The sequence below is a fragment of the Pinus tabuliformis genome, chromosome 3_1 (assembly GCF_031772625.1).
Source record: "Pinus tabuliformis cultivar Carrire ecotype Pingquan chromosome 3_1, CPIR1, whole genome shotgun sequence".
Classification (NCBI taxonomy): domain Eukaryota; kingdom Viridiplantae; phylum Streptophyta; class Pinopsida; order Pinales; family Pinaceae; genus Pinus; species Pinus tabuliformis.
In genome coordinates, this window is record NC_142301.1 from 308,917,525 (window position 1) to 308,926,360 (window position 8,836).

Sequence of the window (8,836 nt, forward strand, 5' to 3'; positions counted from 1 at the left end):
TATATACATATTATATTATTGATAAAATCGCCTTCCATTTTTCCTATATACCATGGAGATTCGCCCATTTATTATATTTATAAATTTAGGGGGGGTTCTTAAAATTTTCCCTGATCCGGACATGTGACCACCACAAGCACCAGAATGGCAGTCAATTTAAACTCGCTCAGCTTCCTCAAATGTTAAGCATCGGCGGAGAACAGAGTCGGCGCAGAGATGGTACAAGGTGTCCCCAATAATACGGTAGGGCTGATACTGATGATGAATCCATTGCCGAGCATTCTTGGACACATCAGGATGAAAAGAGGACGTCTGTAGATAGACAATGATACCAGGGATCGAGGGTGCTAATTAGGAACAGAGTTTCGTCCGGAATATGGTCCTCTGACAGAGAGGGCGCAGAAGAAGATGACAAAGAGCAAAGTAGCTCAGCAAAAATGAGGGATTTTTTAGACTTGGCGGTGGTGAATTCCAAGTTGAACTCTTGGAGGATAATGATCCACTTCGAGTACTTGTCCCCCAGCAGCTGATGTGACAGGATGTACGTCATCGTGTTGCAATCAGAAACCACTGTCGTAGTACGCAACAAGATATAATGGCGGAAACGTTGGATGGCACAAACAGCGGCCAATGCTAACTTCTCGACATAAGCGTATCGAGTTTCCGTATCTAGAAGATTGTGGCTGAGATAATAAATGACATGCTCGGTGTCATCATCATCATCTTGAACAAGAACCATGCCAATAGTGGTAGCGGCAACGGCCAAATACAAAGTGTAGTCGTGATGATAATTCAGAGGACGCAACAACGGAGCCGAAACAAGGAGAACCTTGAACGCTCAAAGGACTCCTGATCAGCGTCATCCCAATGAAAAGGGGTATCCCACTTCAATAACCGTTTGAAACCTTTGGCCACTTCGGCATAGTTCGGAATGAATCGTCGTAAAAAATTCACTTTGCCCTGCAAGCTCTGCAATTGCTACAAAGAGGCAAGGGGAGGAAGATTCAGAATAGCCTCGACTTTTAAGGGGATCTAAATGGATGCCCTCTCAGGAGACAATAAACTCGAGATGTCTGCCTGACTCAACGCAGAATACACACTTATGAGGATTAAGCCTGATATGGTAGTGTCAACAGCGGAGAAAGATTTCGCGAAGATGGGCGAGATGGTCCTTGCGCTTTACTGAATGAGCTGGTAGATCATCCAAGTATGGTTGCACAACGTGTCGAATATCATGGAATGCATAAGACATTGCACGTTGGAAGGTAGCACTGTCATTTTTCAAACTGAAAGGGAGATTTTTGTAGGCGAAAGTGCCCCACAGACAGATAAAGGCAATCTTGTGCTGATCTGCGAGCGCAATATTAAACTGGTTATATCTAGAAAAACCGTCCATGAATGAATACATTTCACTCCCAGCACACTCGTCAATGAGATGGTCAATGAAGGGTGCGGGGAAGTTATCTTTAGGACAGGCCCAGCTAATATCACGATAATCAACACAGACTCGGATAGTACCCTGTTTTTTTGTCACAGGGACAATATTGGAGACCCAATCCGTGAGTGGGATGGGGTAAATAAAACCAGCCTTAAGAAGATTTTCAACTTCCGCTTTAATAACCGCAGCCTTTTAGGGGTGCACGGGGCGTAGACACTGGTGGACAGGTTTAGCACCTAGATACATAGGTATCTCATGCACCACGATGCTGGGATTAATGCCGGGCATTTCTTCATAAGACCAAGCAAAGACATCACGAAATTCAAAAAAAAGATCAGTATAGAGTTGAATCTCCTCCGGAGTACAAGTTACTTCGACATGGATATGCTCGACAATCCCTGGTTTAACAGAGACGTCTATCAACTAGGTTTGCGTGATGTTCCCCATGTTCCCTTCATAAGACACTTGATGAACTTGAATGGGTGTCTGAAGGGGTTGGGATGGGAGACAAGGAGCAAACCGCTCGAGATAGGGAAGCATTTCCTAGTGGGCAGGGAGAAACGAGGAACGATAGTGATGATCGGACGAAGGGGGTTCCTCGAGAGACATGGTCTCAATAATAGCTTCATCAGAAGGAAATATTTCCTTTAAAGGGTCTAAAGAAGCATCATCTCCAAGCCAAACGGAATAAGCGTATGAGTCGAGAGCCCTACTCGAAAGAGCAGGTTCAGAAGGCAAAGCCGATGCAGTAACAATTTTGAGGTAGTTGAGCTCAGTAGGACTCAACGGCATCTCATCGCCCCATGAATCTATTTGATCAGCGGGAGGAAGAACCCAAAGATCAGAATGAATAGAAATCATATTAATAGGAGCGTTGTTCAGAGGTGGGAGTGAAAAAACACCCATAAGGGCAGGATCTTTAAAAAGTCTAGCTCCCACACTCTCACATGGGATAGAGGTATGCTCCACAAAAGGCACGTTGCCTTCGGAAGAGGAGGCGAAGAAAGACAACTGGTCTACTGTGACAATCTTCCCTTGATGAGGGAAACAAATGACACAAAATAGAGATGAAGGCATGGCTCGCATGGCATATGTCCAGCTGCGTCCCAGAAGGAGGTTGTAAGTAAGATTAGCATCAACAACTTCAACTTCCACTTCGACCATCTTCCCTTCCAAAGTAATGGGCAAACATTAGAGGATACCATAAGGGCAGGACTCTCTTCCATTAAAGGCTTCCAAAGTCGTAGGAGACTGGCTCAGAGTCGGAGAACCAATAGCCTTCCAACAGGCAACAGACATGATACAAGTCGAAGCGCCTTCATCAATGACTGTACGATGAATCATTTTGGAATTGATGATGACTTGGATAAGGAAGGCAATTTGGTGAGGCAATCTCGGTATATGGCTTTCTAGGTCAAAAGTAATCAGATCCGAGTCAGCCGGGTCTATGTCACCAATGGCCGATAGCAAGGACTTCCTCTAAGAGGGGCAACTCTAGAGAACTTCTAGAGCGGACATAGTGTATGGAGCCTAGGCTAAGTCCTCAACGATGCTATAGTGCTAGGCAGCACGAGCATTAGGGTTGTAAGAAGATTTTCGGAGTACACCTTTAGGAGGGGGTCGAATGGGCACCTCAATACTAGGTATCTCGATCTAGAGCGGGCCAGAACTGGGAGGAGGAGCACTAGAGGGAACCTCAAGCTCTTTCCTGGCAGGCGACAGATACTCTTTTGCCCGAGTACTAATGTGGATGGGAATCATCCCAGCCATAAACACTTTAGAACCAAAGGGAGAAGAGGATTGAGATGGATCAGACACCATTTGTGTTTGCTGCGAGGGAAAAGGCTCTTTGAGCACGGCAGGAGTCCCGGAGCACCTTTCAACAAACGACTAACTTCAGACTGCCTTGGGCAGTCTTTGGTATAGTGATCCTCATCACAGATAAGACAAGGATACTTGGGCTTGCATCTGGTACCTTCCTCGGGTGGAGGTTTAGGGGAATCCTGCTTAGGTTGATTTGCTTTATTCTTTCCTCTTCCCTTCTTCTTTCCTTTCGAGGCTTTGTCTGCCGTGGTGGACTGGATGGTGTTAACCTTGGAAGTACTACTAGAATTGGATACAGCTTGAGAAGTATTCTCATTCGGAGCGTTCGACTTTTGCTTCCTAGGGTTTGCAGAAGATTTCTTAGAAGATGGATTAACATAACCAATGACACTGTCAACGGATGGTGTTGGCGGGGCTTTGGAAGTTCCAGGTCTCGAGGCATCAGGAAAATAATCATATAGCATACCGGACTGGGAGTAAACCAAGTCAAGGTATTGAGCGTGCGCAATAGCCTGTTCTTCAGTTACACATGCCCCCATAGCAATGTCCCGTGCTATCGGACTGACGAATGAGGTCGTGAACCAGTCGGTGAGAAGCTGATCGGGAATCCAAAACTTAATCAAACGGCGACGACATCTCCATTCATGGATATGATCGGAGATATGTGTAGCCGTTGTTTGTTTTAAGGATGTCAGGAGGTGTGTGCCCGTTTCATATTGAATCGGCAACTGAAAATGAGTTAAAAATGCCATAGCCAACGAGTTAAAGTCCTGAAAAGATCCACGAGCTAACTCAATATACCATTTAGCAACAGAGCCAGTGAGGGTCCTTTGGAAAAGGTGGAGCCGGATGGAATCATCAAGCCACGAATTCGACGAGCACCATAGATGATAAGTCATGACGTGAGCTTGGGGATCTTCTCTAGCTTTACCATTGAATTTGGGACAATCACCGGGAAACTTAGTTAGAACCGGCGGCCAATACAAATGATGAAGAGTAGGATCATTTGTCAGTTTGGACACATCTGGTAATTCCAACGTTGCTAAAAAGGGTAATTGAGGGTTAAAGGACATCTGAGGCCGTGGGTAGGAGATAGTACCAGAGTTCCAGCCAGCTGCTGATTGCCCCCATTGATTTTGTCTGGACGAATTTGGCCCAAGAGGGTTTTGTCCGTAGTGATTTTTTCCATAGGGGTTATAGGATGGCTGACCCTGGATTTGCCCCCCAGCATTCCATTGATTACCAACTTGGCCTATAGGAGCAACATAAGGTTGCTGGTAATTTTGATAAGGACTTACGTGCAGTTGTTGATAAGTTTGATACGGGGCAAATTGAGTTTGCCCTTGGGATCGCTGGAAACCATAAGGTGGCTAGGCTCCAAACTGAGCCTGGGAGGTAGGCTGCGTTTGATAGGTCGGTTGGGATTGAGATCCAACCTACATTTGAAGATCAGATTGGGTCTGGAGCCGAGCCTGGGGCTGAAAACTGGGTTGATATTGAGAAGCAATAATCATTTGAGTGCCTAGTTGAGCAGGCCCAGATGGATGTCCTTGAGAGATTTGAGGTTGAGCCATCTGGCCAGAAGGTTGACCTAGTTGAGACTGAGATTGACCCATTTGCCCAGAAGGTTGAACTTGCTGGGTGTTGGGTTGTCCTTGCACAACTGAGGGCTGTCCTGATGGACCAGATGGCTGAGTAGACTGGACAGTTGGTTGACCTGACTGGATTTGAGGCTGACCAACTTGTCCAGATGGTTGACCAGACTGGACAATCGATTGGCCTTGCTGAATGTAGGGTTTCCCGACTTGCCCAGAAGGGTAGCCTTGCTGGACACTAGGTTGGCCTTATTGCATGTAAAGTTGTCCCGGATTACCAGAAGGTTGCATGAAATAGGTAAAAGATGGACCACTAGAGGCCGAAGGTTGTCCCTGGAAGGGTTGTCCTTGTGGGCCTCCAGGTTGCCCTGGATAAGACTGCTCGTAATACTATTGCCCATAAGAGGGTTGCATGTAAGACGGTTGGCCTTGGTAAGGTGGTCCTTGAAGATGTGTAGGCGATACTTGACCACTGCCATAACCAATGGTGGTCCAAGCAACGGATAACGGGACCGTGACCTCAACCGCAGGCTGAGGTGGCAAAGGTCTGTGGTGATAGAGATGAGCCCCTCTAGAATCATAATAATGAAACGGATTTTGAGGATCCGGATTCTGAAGATCATGTAGATATTGATCGTATGCCCCCCCTGCTGGAATGAAACCAGAAGAAGTTGGGGCACTTAGTGTAGGATCAACAACTCCGGATACAGATGCCGATGGGCTACTATTTGCCGACCCGAAAGAAGGTCCAACAACAGTGGTCATAACTAAGGATGCAGTAACAGCACTAACCACGGGGGTCGAAGAAGCCACACAGACAGTTGGAATAGTTGGGACTGAGGTGACAGACACATTGTGAATTTGAGGAATAAAAGACTTCGAGGTCAGAGTGACAGTGTGAGACCACATAGAACTCGTAAGGGGGGTCCTAGAACCCATAACATCCCTCAGAGCCTCATAGAGTAAAGGCAATGTAACACCAAGAGGGGTGATACAAAAAGGTGTAGTTTCCATTGAGGTGGGAATTTCACCACTCGTCGCAACGAATTCTTCACTCGTGACAGGGGATGTGTCCTCCATATCAGAAGAAGACATTGGGATAGAAATGCTAGGAGGAGTACCGGGAATATCTTCTTCGGAAGGCTCTAAAACGGGGTTCTAGTGGATATCGTAAGTCTTGTCCTCTGGAGCGCGAGAGTTAATCGGTTGGATACTCGGAATAATAGGGAGAGTATCACTGAAAACCGATACCTCAGGAGAAACAGAAGAAGGAGACCCTTGGTCACCTGGAATGGGAGATGGGACCGGTGATTCTACTAGGATGATGATTCAAAAATCTCTAGGAAAACTAACAAGAAAGGACCCTACTTAAGCTAATGCAAACAAGATCTAACAGGGTAAATGTGAATCGTGGCCGAATAAATTTTAAGACATGGGAACAAAACTTGACCTTTTCATCTTTAAAGAGTCGAGAAAAGGACAAAAAGATGACTCTAGTCACCTTCGAATATTTAACGAGCCTAAAGTGACAAGTGCTCAGATGGACCTTTTCTTTTAGGGAGTCCGAAAAGGAATGAAAGTGACTACTCTAGAGAACTAGGCAAATGATTTACCAAACAAATCCGTAAAACTGCATATACACCTTGCAGTCATATTAAAACCAAGGACTTTCCGTACGGCAGTCAATCTTCCCGAATGTTGTGTTTGGTGCATTACGGCTTGTAAGGTGGCAGATATGGCTTACTATGGATAAAGGATGATAACCTAGTGGGGTCTCCCAACATATACTCGACGGTACATGGGAGCACAATTCTGTGCTAGACCATTATTGAGTCACAGAAGGAGGAATCACCCAACCTTGAGTGGAAACAAAAGTGACTAGGTTTAACGACGCTGGAGCACGTCTCTAGCCTAGACCTCTAAATAGTGTGCGTTATGTTCCAATGCGTTGTTAGATTTATTCAGTTCATTTTAGAGTTGATCTTGGATTATGTTTCAGTTTTCAGGCCTTACCGTATGTATATAACAAATCCTAGGATGCAGCTAGAATGAATGAAATATCCTTTTTTTTCGATGAACACCTACCTACGGGAGGGTAGAGAGATCATTCCCAGACTAAGAAAACCAAGACAACAAAACAGTCACTCAATGCAAGCAGACATCAATTCCTAAAGTGCACGGATACTAGTAATGAGAGATTTAAACATTCGTTTTCCAATATGTAGACTTGAAATGCAAATTCACTTTCACTTTCGCATACTAAATGAATTCAATCCTTTTGAATTTATTGTCTCTAATTCTAAAAGAAGCAAATAAGCAACAAGCTAGTGTGTAAAAATGGTTGATCCAAACAATTGTGATCTATGTTCAGGGTAATGAAGAGAAATCAAATCAATGCCAGAGATTGGTTCAATAACAGTCACTAAACAATCAACCAAAAACAAGGAAAGGGGAAGGCTCAATCAAATTGTTGAGCCTCAAACCTGCACCTTCCTATACACCCTCTCAGCCTTCTTTTTCCACTTAATTCATCCATCAAGCTATTAAATCATTGCATTATAGTCTAAAAATAGCTTCTGACATGGTTTTCTAACTATGCTTATGACTGTTGTTTGGTTTAGATTTTTGTTCAGGCAGTTGCGGAAACTTGTCAGTTTCCGCAGCCAGCACAGGATTCTGCAGCTATTTTGTTAAAAGCTATGCTATAGGTGTCCTATGAAGAAACGAGCCACATGGGCAAGCTACAGGTGACGGGTACATGGAACGTGTCCCTTCAAATCAGCCAAATCATCCATAGAAGGTCACGGTCAACAAGGCTTAGAGGTAAAGCCAACCAAGGAATTTAGCACTGGCACGTCTCTGTTTTGAGCACGTGAAAGTTTACGTGGCACAGTCCTCAGCCTGCAGAGACATCGGCACACCTGGAGATCATCCCCGTAACCTGAATCCAATAGCTACCACTCCGAAGATTTAATAGACATGATGACAGTTACGCTAGATCTCGGCTGAGGAGATCTACGTGTCTCTGGCAACGCAGTTAATAGCATAGGATTCAGTTAGTTAGTTTCAGCACTTTTTCATTATAAATAATGCGTTGATGAACGCTGTGTAGGAGCTTTTTGCGATGTAATTTTTGAACAGTTGCTATTATCACCCCACTGTACTCTGTTTTATATATTTTGCTGCTACTTTAATACATGAGAAGACTACTTTTCTGAGCTCGTTCTTGTGACTGTTCGTTGACTGGCTGAGGTGGAAGAGGGCCCCTGCACACTAAAGCCCTGTATAGTTGTCATTTGATTTCATTATGTTTTTGTTTTCATAATCAGTAGCTTGTATATAACATGCTATTTTGATGTTTTTAATTCACTGTTGTTTACATTTTCACTTATGTTTTCCTTATAGCTGTCAGCTGATCAATGCTTTTCTGCAGGTTTTCTTAGGCAGCCTGGGCAAATTTTCATCTTTTTGATAACTATTGACATATGAGATCATCTTGTCCTTCCTGCTAATTTCCATTTTCTGAAGTTTAATTCCAGCACTGTCCTTTTTCAAGTTGTGATTTGCTTATTTATTTTTCTGTTACTTAGACATCATACTACTCATTTGTTTATGGTTTCTTTCTATAGTCAAGTGACTCTATTAGTAAGGAATCAGAATATTACTTATTGTAGTGTGATTTAGTTATCATATTGCTTAAACTTATTCATGATTGCTTCCCATAAGGTAGATTGAGCTGAAGGGTAAAGGATCAGAAGAGTTGGAGTAGTGTGATTAGTTTCTTTTATGCAATTTAATTTCTTTCCATTTAGATATCATATTGCTTAAACTTGTTCATGATTACTTCCCACAAGGTAGATTGAGCTGAAGGGTAAAGGATCAGAAGAGTTGAAGTAGTGTGATTAGTTTCCTTTATGCAATTTAATTTCTTGTCATTTAGATATCATATTGCTTGACTTGTTCATGATTGCTTCCCACA